The sequence below is a fragment of the Tachypleus tridentatus genome, chromosome 7 (genome assembly GCF_004210375.1).
Source record: "Tachypleus tridentatus isolate NWPU-2018 chromosome 7, ASM421037v1, whole genome shotgun sequence".
Classification (NCBI taxonomy): domain Eukaryota; kingdom Metazoa; phylum Arthropoda; class Merostomata; order Xiphosura; family Limulidae; genus Tachypleus; species Tachypleus tridentatus.
Window position 1 is genome coordinate 111050460 of NC_134831.1, and position 14886 is coordinate 111065345.

Sequence of the window (14886 nt, forward strand, 5' to 3'; positions counted from 1 at the left end):
TGACTTATCAGAATAGTTAGATTTCATTGTGGTGTTTGATATATTAAGTAATACATGTTCACTTATCAGAATAGTTAGGTTTCATTGTGTTGTTTGTTATACTAAGAAATATTTTCACTTATCAGAATAGTTAGGTTTCATTGTGGTGTTTGTTATACTAAGATATACGTTTTTAGTTATAAGAATAGTTAGGTTTCATTGTGGTGTTTTTATACTAAGATATATGTTTTCACTTATCAGAATAGTTAGGTTTCATTGTGGTGTTTGTTATACTAAGATATACGTTTTCACTTATCAGAATAGTTAGGTTTCATTGTGGTGTTTGTTATACTAAGATATACGTTTTCACTTATCAGAATAGGTACGGTTCATTGTAGTGTTTGTTATACTAAGATATACGTTTTCACTTATCAGAATAGTTAGGTTTCATTGTGGTGTTTGTTATACTAAGATATACGTTTTCACTTATCAGAATAGTTAGGTTTTATTGTGGTGTTTGTTATACTAAAATATACGTTTTCACTTATCAGAATAGTTAGGTTTCAATGTGGTGTTTGTTATACTAAGATATACGTTTTCACTTATCAGAATAGTTAGGTTTCATTGTGGTGTTTGTTATACTAAGATATACGTTTTCACTTATCAGAATAGTTAGGTTTCATTGTGGTGTTTGTTATACTAAGATATACATTTCACTTATCAGAATAGTTAGGTTTCATTGTGGTGTTTGTTATACTAAGATATACGTTTTCACTTATCAGAATAGTTAGGTTTCATTGTGGTGTTTGTTATACTAAGATATACGTTTTCACTTATCAGAATAGTTAGGTTTCATTGTGGTGTTTGTTATACTAAGATATACGTTTTCACTTATCAGAATAGTTAGGTTTCATTGTGGTGTTTGTTATACTAAGATATACGTTTTCACTTATCAGAATAGTTAGGTTTCATTGTGGTGTTTGTTATACTAAGATATACGTTTTCACTTATCAGAATAGTTAGGTTTCATTGTGGTGTTTGTTATACTAAGATATACATTTTCACTTATCAGAATAGTTAGGTTTCATTGTGGTGTTTGTTATACTAAGATATATATTTTCACTTATCAGAATAGTTAGGTTTCATTGTGGTGTTTGTTATACTAAGATATACGTTTTTACTTATAAGAATAGTTAGGTTTCATTGTGGTGTTTTTACACTAAGATATGTCTTCACTTATCAGAATAGTTAGGTTTCATTGTGGTGTTTTTATACTAAGATATACGTTTTCACTTATTAGAATAGGTACGGTTCATTGTGGTGTTTGTTATACTAAGATATACGTTTTCACTTATCAGAATAGTTAGGTTTCATTGTGGTGTTTGTTATACTAAGATATACGTTTTCACTTATCAGAATAGTTAGGTTTTATTGTGGTGTTTGTATATACTAAAATATACGTTTTCACTTATCAGAATAGTTAGGTTTCATTGTGGTGTTTGTTATACTAAGATATACGTTTTCATTGTGGTGTTTGTTATCAGAATAGAGTTAGGTTTCATTGTGGTGTTTGTTATACTAAGATATACGTTTTCACTTATCAGAATAGTTAGGTTTCATTGTGGTGTTTGTTATACTAAGATATACATTTCACTTATCAGAATAGTTAGGTTTCATTGTGGTGTTTGTTATACTAAGATATACGTTTTCACTTATCAGAATAGTTAGGTTTCATTGTGGTGTTTGTTATACTAAGATATGTTTTCACTTATCAGAATAGTTAGGTTTCATTGTGGTGTTTGTTATACTAAGATATACGTTTTCATTTATCAGAATAGTTAGGTTTCATTGTGGTGTTTGTTATACTAAGATGTACGTTTTCACTTTCCTAATAGTTAGGTTTCATTGTGGTGTTTGTTATACTAAGATAAACGTTTTCACTTATCAGAATAGTTAAGTTTCACTGTGGTGTTTGGTATAGTAAGATATACATTTTCACTTATCAGAATAGTTAGGTTTCATTGTGGTGTTCGATATACATTTTGACTTATCAGAATAGTTAGATTTCATTGTGGTGTTTGATATATTAAGTAATACATGTTCACTTATCAGAATAGTTAGGTTTCATTGTGTTGTTTGTTATACTAAGAAATATTTTCACTTATCAGAATAGTTAGGTTTCATTGTGGTGTTTGTTATACTAAGATATACGTTTTCATTTATCAGAATAGTTAGGTTTCATTGTGGTGTTTGTTATACTAAGATATACGTTTTCACTTATCAGAATAGTTAGGTTTCATTGTGGTGTTTGTTATACTAAGATATACGTTTTCATTTATCAGAATAGTTAGGTTTCATTGTGGTGTTTGTTATACTAAGATATACGTTTTCACTTATCAGAATAGTTAGGTTTCATTGTGGTGTTTGTTATACTAAGATATGTTTTCACTTATCAGAATAGTTAGGTTTCATTGCGGTGTTTGATATATTAAGATATACATTTTCACTTATCAGAATAGTTAGGTTTCATTGTGGTGTTTGTTATATTAAGATATACGTTTTCACTTATCAGAATAGTTAGGTTTCATTGTGGTGTTTGTTATACTAAGATATACGTTTTCACTTATCAGAATAGTTAGGTTTCATTGTGGTGTTTGTTATATTAAGATATACGTTTTCACTTATCAGAATAGGTACGTTTCATTGTGGTGTTTGTTATACTAAGATATACGTTTTCAGTTATAAGAATAGTTAGGTTTCATTGTGGTGTTTGATATTCATTTTCACTTATCAGAATAGTTAGGTGTCATTGTGGTGTTTGATATAAGATATTTTCTTTTTTATCAGAATAGTTAGGTTTCATTGTGGTGTTTGTTATACTAAGATAAACGTTTTCACTTATCAGAATAGTTAGGTTTCATTGTGGTGTTTGTTATACTAAGATATACATTTTCACTTATCAGAATAGTTAGGTTTCATTGTGGTGTTTGTTATACTAAGATATACGTTTTCACTTATCAGAATAGTTAGGTTTCATTTTGGTGTTTGTTATACTAAAATATACGTTTTCACTTTTTAGAATAGTTACGTTTTTTTTTGTGGTGTTTGTTATACTAAGATATACGTTTTCACTTATCAGAATAGTTAGGTTTCGTTCTGATGTTTGATATACTAAGATATACGTTTTCACTTATTAGAATAGCTAGGTTTCATTGTGGTGTTTCTTATACTAAAATATACGTTTTCACTTTTCAGTATAAATAGGTTTCATTGTGGTGTTTGTAATACTAAGATATACGTTTTCACTTATCAGAATAGTTACGTTTTATTGTGGTGTTTGTTATATTATGATATACGTTTAGTTAGGTTTGATTGTGGTTTTGATATACTAAGATATACGTTTTCACTTATCAGAATTGTTAGGTTTCATTGTGGTGTTTCATATACATTTTCACTCATCAGAACAGTTAGGTTTCATTGTGGTGTTTGTTATACTAAGATATACGTTTACACTTATGAGAATAGTTAGGTTTCATTTTAGTGTTTGTTATACTAAAATATACGTTTTCACTTTTTAGAATAGTTACGTTTTTTTGTGGTGTTTGTTATACTAAGATATACGTTTTCACTGATCAGAATAGTTAGGTTTCGTTCTGATGTTTGATATACTAAGATATACGTTTTCACTTATTAGAATAGCTAGGTTTCATTGTGGTGTTTCTTATACTAAAATATACGTTTTCACTTTTCAGTATAAATAGGTTTCATTGTGGTGTTTGTAATACTAAGATATACGTTTTCACTTATCAGAATAGTTACGTTTTATTGTGGTGTTTGTTATATTATGATATACGTTTAGTTAGGTTTGATTGTGGTTTTGATATACTAAGATATACGTTTTCACTTATCAGAATTGTTAGGTTTCATTGTGGTGTTTCATATACATTTTCACTCATCAGAACAGTTAGGTTTCATTGTGGTGTTTGTTATACTAAGATATACGTTTACACTTATGAGAATAGTTAGGTTTCATTTTAGTGTTTGTTATACTAAAATATACGTTTTCACTCTTTAGAATAGTTACGTTTTTTTGTGGTGTTTGTTATACTAAGATATACGTTTTCACTGATCAGAATAGTTAGGTTTCGTTCTGGTGTTTGATATACTAAGATATACGTTTTCACTTATTAGAATAGTTACGTTTTTTTGTGGTGTTTCTTATACTAAAATATACGTTTTCACTTCTCAGTATAAATAGGTTTCATTGTGGTGTTTGTAATACTAAGATATACGTTTTCACTTATCAGAATAGTTACGTTTTATTGTGGTGTTTGTTATATTAAGATATACGTTTAGTTAGGTTTGATTGTGGTTTTGATATACTAAGATATACGTTTTCACTTATCAGTATAGTTAGGTGTCATTGTGGTGTTTGTTGTAGTAAGATATACATTTCTACTTATGAGAATAGTTAGATTTCATTGTGGTGTTTGTTATACTAAGATATACGTTTTTACTTATCAGAAGAGTTAGGTTTTAGTTAGGATAACTAAAGGTTATTAACTTTAGTTTTGTCTTCACACTAACCTTTTTTATTAATCATTTTTTAAAATTTGCTTTAATGTGTCACCAGATGTAACTAGCTGCCCTCTGCAGACTGATTTTAAATGGTGGCAGAGGATTGAACATCGATAGCTGTTTCTAATTAACATTCAAAAGTACTATTTGTTATGGAAAGTAAACCTGTGGAAATTGTATTTCCAACGCAGAGTGGGTCCTACTTCTAGACACCTACCTGTTGATACTAGGATATATTTTACTTTTCTTACATTAGAGTTATATGTTTCTTTCTGGCCTAGATGTTCAAAGTTTTAAACTTGTGTGTTATCTACATGCCTCCCGCTAGTACAGCGGTATGTCTCCGGATTTACAACGATAAAATCAGGGGTTCGATTCCCCTCAGTAGGCTGAGCAGATAGCCCGATGTGGCTTTGCTATAAGAAAAAACAGATAGTTATGTATATATACGTAATATAATGTTTATAGAATACCGCACTCAATGAAATGTGCAGGTAAGAGCGAAACGTTCTGCTTTATAAATTTAATGTTAAATATTGAATGCAAACTGTATTAAATATTAGTTTATAGTAAACTACACTGGTCAGTAGGATGCTTATTAGACTAAAAATCAGGATTATCCGGTAAGTATAACACATACTGCCCAAACAAGTGACCGAATTTTAACGTGAAAACTGTTGTTTTTGTTCTTGTAGTTTGTACAGTTTACTCCGATAAAGAAACCATATCTTGATTTTAATAGCGTCTGCTCCGCACTGACTTATGCCTATTTTCTTCTGGTACCAAACACGCAACTAAAAGTAGAAACGACAACTTCTTAAGGTATTTTACAAAATACTATTGGCTGGAGTATCAGTTGTATATACTGTCAATACTTCATAATGTGGACTCACTTAAGCTTCAAACAATGTATTTCAAGCACAAGACTGTAAACGTTTGTCTTAGTTTTATATATATATATATATGACGTCATTTCTCGAGCCATAATCACAGAACGACGCTTAAAAGATTTTCTTAGTTCCATAAAGATGACGTCAATTCTCCTGTCCTAATTAGTTCAGAACCTAGATTACGGAATAATATTTTTACACAAGAATTAATCTACTAACAAATTGTATACCATGTGGTTTCTGACCTTTATAGAATTTATTTCCTTTGAATAATGACGTAGGAGAAAGTTTCGTTTAAAACTTTATACAAACTGTACATAGAAAGCAAACTTTAAACATAGTTTCACAAAACTTGAATTACACACTAAACTATCGAAAAAGTCACAGTAACAACAAGACCTACGAAACATTACACATGGAGATGTTTGTTTTGAATTTCGCGCGAAGCTACACGACGGCTATCTGTGCTAGCCGTCCCTAATTTAGCAGTGTAAGACTAGAAGAAGGACAGCTAGTCATCACCACCAACTCTTGGGCTACTCTTTTACCAACGAATAATGGGATTGACAGTCACATTATTATGCCCTGAAAGGACGAGCATGTTTGGTGCGACGGGGATTTGAATCCGCGACCCTCAGATTACGAGTCAAACGCCATAACTCTCCTGTCCCTGCAGGGTCATCACACGTAGTGACCTAAAAAGAAAACTGGTGTCACATCCAACTGCTGCTTCCTAGTTAACATTTAAATGTAACATTGACGAAGTATGTGATATTCAGACATTCTCATAAACATAATATGTATCCCAAAACATCAGTATTGTGTTGTATCCTATGTTTACTGAGTACATCATTACCGTATCACTGTATTAACATAGTATATTATTACATTTAATATAATGTATTTACATAGTATATTATTACATTTAATATTATGTATTTACATAGTATATTATTACATTTAATATTATGTATTTACATAGTATATTATTACATTTAATATTATGTATTTACATAGTATATTATTACATTTAATATAATGTATTTACATAGTATATTATTACATTTAATATTATGTATTTACATAGTATATTATTACATTTAATATTATGTATTTACATAGTATATTATTACATTTAATATTATGTATTCACATAGTATATTATTACATTTAATATTATGTATTTACATAGTATATTATTACATTTAATATTATGTATTCACATAGTATATTATTACATTTAATATAATGTATTTACATAGTATATTATTACATTTAATATAATGTATTTACATAGTATATTATTACATTTAATATTATGTATTCACATAGTATATATTACATTTAATATTATGTATTCACATAGTATATTATTACATTTAATATTATGTATTTACATAGTATATTATTACATTTAATATTATGTATTTACATATATATTATTACATTTAATATTATGTATTTACATAGTATATTATTACAGTTAATATAATGTATTTACATAGTATATTATTACATTTAATATTATGTATTTACATAGTATATTATTACATTTAATATTATGTATTTACATAGTATATTATTACATTTAATATTATGTATTTACATAGTATATTATTACATTTAATATAATGTATTTACATAGTATATTATTACATTTAATATTATGTATTTACATAGTATATTATTACATTTAATATTATGTATTTACATAGTATATTATTACCATATTATAATATATTTGGTGTATCACACTGTATTTACGTAGTATATTACAGTATTATAATGTGTTTAAAATTATTTATTTATTTAGTATATTATTACCGTTATAATGTATTATAGTGTCTTTGCACAGTATATTATTACAGTATTATAACGTGTTTAATATAATTTATTTATGTAGTATATTATTACCGTATTACAACGTATATAATATATCTATTATTAACTTTTCCAAACATGCCAGACCCTTTACTACGTAGTACAAACCCATTCTAAACACTTCCTTCCTTCCATTGAAATGATTCCAACCAGTTAAACCTACTATCCTTACATAATCATTTCAGCCTAGTTTAAACCTACTATCCTTACATAATCATTTCAGTCTAGTTTAAACCTACTATCCTTACATAATCATTTCAGTCTAGTTTAAACCTACTATCCTTACATAATCATTTCAGCCTAGTTTAAACCTACTCATTGTTTCACCTCCAAAGTAAATCTTTTATTTTTAAATGATAAACGTCTTATCAGCTAGCTCCTTTATCTAACTTTACTGTTGTCCCCCCCACGTGCACAACAAGAACTGCATCACTGCCAGTCCTCCTCGTTGTATCTCTTGCCCTCTGAGTTATATCTTCCATCTGTACTCCATGGTAGCATAATCTAATTACTTTTCCTCTGTTTACCCTACAGACTATTCTATCCACACGCTGTGTCAAGGAATCACCCACAACTTCTTTAACTTCATATATTTATCTATTTTTTCTGTTTTCCCTCTCTCCAATTGTTCCTTATCTATACAAGTTACGGGCTGAGATCTGTTGCCCAACACAATAAGGTAAGTTAAGTTCACTATTTTTAACCCTAATACAACCGTTTATGGATGCCATTGTTAATATACTTGATACCTTCCTTTCATGTCAAAGTTAAGATCCGTATGAAGTTCTGTGTCATTTCCTACAGTTTATACTGTTCTTTATCTATTTCCTCAACTTTAGTTAGGAGAGCTTCCAACTTTTAAATCATACATATAAATTGAATATCCTCACAACTAACTTCGTTGAAAGTGCATAGCAAGTTAGAATTTCCAAATAAAACTCATTTATTACACGCACCTAACAAATTGGGAATGTTTAAACTCCGAACTAGTCTTAAGTACTGAATTATTTGTAGAATTAAAATAAACTCTCGATACTATGATTAAATACCAGTTGCTTCTTGTTCACACTTTTAAGCCAAAAGTCAGGGATTCAGAGGTTGTCTACGGTCAGTAGATTCTCAAGTACAGACCAAGGTTAGTGAGTTTGAGATTATATTACTAATTCAAAGTTTCTGTTTGATTCAAAGGTTATCTACGGTTAGTACATTCTTCAGAGACACATCAATCTTCTCCTGATATAACGGTTAGTTCACGATGGGAAACTGTCTACCTCCACACATAACATCTGACAAAGACGGCGCACCTTCGTCAGTGTCGAACAACGTTTTGGAACAAGCCGTTAGTCACGGCTCAGCTGGCCATGAACTGTACAAGTTGGCCAACTACCAGAAAGGGGGTTCTCTAGTCGATGCCTACCACCAAGGTGGAAGTCGTGAAGTGGAGAAGATAGCGACACAAGAACTTCCATCTTTTATGTACGGAAACGGTGAAGGGGCCGTCTTACGTCACGAACTCTACGTCCAATGGCGCCAGGGAAGACACAAGGAGGTAACTAACTAGTTAGTTATTAAGAAAAGTAACTTTAATGCTGATATTTACGAACAATGATAACAACAACTTGAAACAAAATGACAGAAAGTATCCTAAACTTGGGCTTGGTAAGGATATTAATATTTCGATGGTGAGCTGTTCTTCAGTCTTTACGTTAAAACTAGTGATTTAAATACATGACAGTGGGGGGACACTGAAATAATAGAATGGCGTAGTAAACTGAGAAACTGTCGCAAACTTTCCCTGACAGATGTGGAATTAGCTCCCACTAACTTCCCCCGGCAGATGTGGAATTAGCTCCCACTATCTTCCCCAAGTAAATGTGGAATTAGCTCCCAATAACGTCCCCTGGCAGATGTGGCATTAGCTCCCAATAACGTCCCCTGGCAGATGTGGCATTAGCTCCCACTAACTTCCCCCGGCAGATGTGGAATTAGCTCCCACTAACTTCCCCTGGCAGATGTAGAATTAGCTCCCACTAACTTCCCCTGGCAGATGTAGAATTAGCTCCCACTAACTTCCCCCAGCAGATGTGGAATTAGCTCCCACTAACTTCCCCCAGTAAATGTGGAATTAGCTCCCACTAACTTCCACTGGCAGATGTGGAATTAGCTCCCACTAACTTCCACTGGCAGATGTGGCATTAGCTCCCACTAACACCACTACGTAGCTCATCATAGCTATAGTAAACAGTAGACTAACACCACTACATAGCTCATCATAACTATAGTAAACAGTAGACTAACACCACTACATAGCTCATCATAGCTATAGTAAACAGTTGACTAACAACACTACATAGTTCATCACAGCAATAGTAAACAGTAGACTAACACCACTACATAGTTCATCATAGCTATAGTAAACAGTTGACTAACAACACTACATAGTTCATCACAGCAATAGTAAACAGTAGACTAACACCACTACATAGTTCATCATAGCTATAGTAAACAGTAGACTAACACCACTACATAGTTCATCACAGCAATAGTAAACAGTAGACTAACACCACTACATAGCTCATCATAGCTATAATAAACAGTTGACTAACAACACTACATAATTCATCACAGCAATAGTAAACAGTAGACTAACACCACTACATAGCTCATCATAGCTATAGTAAACAGTAGACTAACACTACATAGCTCATCATAGCTATAATAAACAGTTGACTAACAACACTACATAGTTCATAACAGTTGTAGTAAACAGTAGACTAACATCACTACACAGTCCATAACAGTTGTAGTTAACAGTAGACTAACAACACTACATAGTTCATCACAGTTGTAGTAAACAGTAGACTAACACCACTATACAGTTCATCGCAGTTGTAGTAAACAGTAGACTAACATCACTATACAGTTCATCACATTATAGTAAACAGTAGACTAACAGCACTATACAGTTCATCACAGTTGTAGTAAACAGTAGACTAACAACACAACATAGTTCATCACAGTTGTAGTAAACAGTAGACTAACATTACTACACAGTCCATCAAAGTTGTAGTAAACAGTAGACTAACACCACTACATAGTTCATCATAGCTATAGTAAACAGTAGACTAACACCACTACATAGTTCATCACAGCAATAGTAAACAGTAGACTAACACCACTACATAGCTCATCATAGCTATAATAAACAGTTGACTAACAACACTACATAGTTCATCACAGTTGTAGTAAACAGTAGACTAACACCACTACACAATCCATAACAGTTGTAGTTAACAGTAGACTAACAACACAACATAGTTCATCACAGTTGTAGTAAACAGTAGACTAACAATACTACATAGTTCATCACAGTTGTAGTAAACAGTAGACTAACAACACTACATAGTTCATCACAGTCGTAGTAAACAGTAGACTAACATCACTACACAGTTCATCACAGATGTAGAAACAGTAGACTAACATCACTATACAGTTCATCACAGTTATAGTAAACAGTAGACTAACACCACTATACAGTTCATCACAGTTGTAGTAAACAGTAGACTAACAACACAACATAGTTCATCACAGTTGTAGTAAACAGTAGACTAACAATACTACATAGTTCATCACAGTTGTAGTAAACAGTAGACTAACAACACAACATAGTTCATCACAGTTGTAGTAAACAGTAGACCAACATTACTACACAGTCCATAACAGTTGTAGTTAACAGTAGACTAACAACACTACATAGTTCATCACAGTTATAGTAAACAGTAGACTAACACCACTATACAGTTCATTGCAGTTGTAGTAAACAGTAGACTAACACCACTATACAGTTCACCAAAGTTGTAGTAAACAGTAGACTAACATCACTATACAGTTCATCACATTATAGTAAACAGTAGACTAACATCACTATACAGTTCATCACAGTTGTAGTAAACAGTAGACTAACAACACAACATAGTTCATCACAGTTGTAGTAAACAGTAGACTAACATTACTACACAGTCCATAACAGTTGTAGTTAACAGTAGACTAACAACACTACATAGTTCATCACAGTTGTAGTAAACAGTAGACTAACACCACTATACAGTTCATCAAAGTTGTAGTAAACAGTAGACTAACATCACTATACAGTTCATCACATTATAGTAAACAGTAGACTAACATCACTATACAGTTCATCACAGTTGTAGTAAACAGTAGACTAACAACACAACATAGTTCATCACAGTTGTAGTAAACAGTAGACTAACATTACTACACAGTCCATAACAGTTGTAGTTAACAGTAGACTAACAACACTACATAGTTCATCACAGTTGTAGTAAACAGTAGACTAACACCACTACACAGTCCATAACAGTTGTATTTAATAGTAGACTAACAACACTACATAGTTCATCGCAGTTGTAGTAAACAGTAGACTAACATCACTATACAGTTCATCACATTATAGTAAACAGTAGACTAACATCACTATACAGTTCATCACATTATAATAAACAGTAGACTAACATTACTATACAGTTCATCACAGTTGTAGTAAACAGTGGACTAACACCACTATGCAGTTCATAAGTTGTATTAACAGTAGACTAACACCACTATCTAGTTCATCACAGATGTAAAAATAGTAGACTAACACCAGTACACAATCCATCACAGTTGTAGTAACAGTAAACCCACACCACTACTGGACCAGTTATTTATTTACAAAATTATCTCTTGTAGTAAAATTCTGTACAATGACTGTAGTGACCAGATCTTAATTAACGAATATCGTTATTCTAGGTAACCGTTCCTGTAGATAATCTCGTTACCAGTGCTTCCAGTACAACCAAGCCCACGAGCGACGAATACCGTATTTGCTGGCGATTGGACTGTCGTGGGATGCTTGGGGAGTCTCTCTTGCATGTCCTTATTCTATGTAACACCGCCGTCCACACGAGGATCGCACGTGTTCTTCTCAAGCTTTACCCTCGCATGACGTGGGATTTCATAGAAGGAGAAGAATATTTAGGTAAACATGTGATGAAAGATTTCATCTGACTTATGGATCTCTTTTACAATAAGAACGTTCATATGACTTACGAATCTCATTTACAATAAGAACGTTCATCTGACTTATGGATCTTATTTACAATAACAACGTTCATCTGACTTATGGATCTCATTTACAATAAGAACGTTCATCTGACTTATGGATTTCATTTACAATAAAAACGTTCATCTGACTTATGGATCTTATTTACAATAAGAACGTTCATCTGACTTACGGATCTTATTTACGATTAAAACGTTCATCTGACTTATGGATCTTATTTACAATAAGAACGTTCATCTGACTTACGGATCTCATTTACAATAAGAACGTTTATCTGACGTATGGATCTCTTTTACAATAAGAACGTTCATCTGACTTATGAATCTCATTTACAATAAGAACGTTCATCTGACTTATGGAATTCATTTACAATAAGAACGTTCATCTGACTTATGGATCTTATTTACAATAAGAACGCTCATCTGACTTATCAATCTTATTTACAATAAAAACATTCATCTGACTTATGAATCTCATTTACAATAAGAACGTTTATCTGACTTATGGATCTCATTTACAATAAGAACGTTTATCTGACTTATGGATCTCATTTACAATAAGAACGTTTATCTGACTTATGGATCTTATTTACAATAAGAACGTTTATCTGACTTATGGATCTCATTTACAATAAGAACGTTTATCTGACTTATGGATCTCATTTACAATAAGAACGTTCATCTGACTTATGAATCTCATTTACAATAAGAACGTTCATCTGACTTATGGAATTCATTTACAATAAGAACGTTCATCTGACTTATGAATCTCATTTACAATAAGATAATAAATCATCTGACTTCGGTGCTTCAGTCTAAATGTTAGTTTTTAATCATATTTACGTAAGTACTAGTAGTTTGATAACTTATTTTATAACTACTATGATAAAGTATACTAAACATCACATCTTTTGTACATCATCAGTGTCACTTGACAGAAACTGTAAACGAAAGAATGTTAAGGTCGATTGTCATCTAATCACACTGACCTGACCTTTATTTGTATTAAAACGCTATGGTTGGTTGTCATCTAATCACACTGATCTGACCTTTATTTGTATTAAAACGCTATGGTTGGTTGTCATCTAATCACACTGATCTGACCTTTATTTGTATTAAAACGCTAGGGTTGGTTGTCATCTAATCACACTGATCTGACCTTTATTTGTATTAAAACGATAGGGTTGGTTGTCATCTAATCACACTGACCTGACCTTTATTTGTATTAAAACGATAGGGTTGGTTGTCATCTAATCACACTGATCTGACCTTTATTTGTATTAAAACGCTAGGGTTGGTTGTCATCTAATCACACTGATCTGACCTTTATTTGTATTAAAACGCTAGGGTTGGTTGTCATCTAATCACACTGATCTGACCTTTATTTGTATTAAAACGATAGGGTTGGTTGTCATCTAATCACACTGACCTGACCTTTATTTGTATTAAAACGATAGGGTTGGTTGTCATCTAATCACACTGATCTGACCTTTATTTGTATTAAAACGCTAGGGTTGGTTGTCATCTAATCACACTGATCTGACCTTTATTTGTATTAAAACGATAGGGCTGGTTGTCATCTAATCACACTGACCTGACCTTTATTTGTATTAAAACGATAGGGTTGGTTGTCATCTAATCACACTGACCTGACCTTTATTTGTATTAAAACGCTAGGGTTGGTTGTCATCTAATCACACTGATCTGACCTTTATTTGTATTAAAACGCTAGGGTTGGTTGTCATCTAATCACACTGATCTGACCTTTATTTGTATTAAAACGCTATGGTTGGTTGTCATCTAATCACACTGACCTGACCTTTATTTCTATTAAAACGATAGGGTTGGTTGTCATCTAATCACACTGACCTGACCTATATTTGTATTAAAACGCTAGGGTTGGTTGTCATCTAATCACACTGATCTGACCTTTAATTGTATTAAAATGCTAGGGTTGGTTGTCATCTTATTTCTTACAATTACAAGATAAAATCTCTCAAAACTGGTTTAGCATGAAGTGTAAATTACTGTGTAAAACCATTAGAACAAGATAATATTATGTCATTCTTTCCATTTAATGTTTTTAAACCTTCTATACCATAACAAAATGTTAACACTATGATAATTCTTTACTGGTTCTTGTTGATAACTGAATTAGCCAGAGTTAAAATACTTATCATTGTTTAGAATTACCATATACTTGTACCTAGGGTATGTTGTAAGGGTTTTGTTTGAATGAACATGCATTGTATCTGTTTCTAACCATGTCTATCCCATAACGTTTCTTTTCAATTTTCTTCAACAAGAGCTCTTCCAAGATGATAATACAATAATTCATCGAATCATATTGTGTAAAATTGGTTAGAAACATTAACCTTAACAACATTTATTGTCCAAGATATTTATTAAAATCTCAATTCCTAATCATATTATTCTA

The 14886-nt window shown here is 31.6% G+C and overlaps 1 long non-coding RNA gene and 1 pseudogene across 3 annotated transcripts in view; one reads left to right on the top strand and one right to left on the bottom strand.

The window, feature by feature from the left end:
* Positions 1 to 5778: 5778 nt before the first annotated feature.
* Positions 5779 to 14886, bottom strand: part of LOC143256412 (uncharacterized) — a 100777-nt gene continuing 91669 nt past the window's right edge. For both annotated transcript variants that reach the window (XR_013031348.1, XR_013031347.1), the window contains exon 3: positions 5779 to 6142. This is a non-coding gene — a long non-coding RNA (uncharacterized LOC143256412). The remainder of the gene's footprint in view (positions 6143 to 14886) is intronic.
* The window catches only part of LOC143256411 (transient receptor potential cation channel subfamily V member 6-like), a 42339-nt pseudogene continuing 35972 nt past the window's right edge, over positions 8520 to 14886 (top strand). The window contains exons 1-2 of the transcript XR_013031345.1: positions 8520 to 8877; positions 12138 to 12366. The product of XR_013031345.1 is annotated as a transient receptor potential cation channel subfamily V member 6-like (transcript). The remainder of the gene's footprint in view (positions 8878 to 12137; positions 12367 to 14886) is intronic.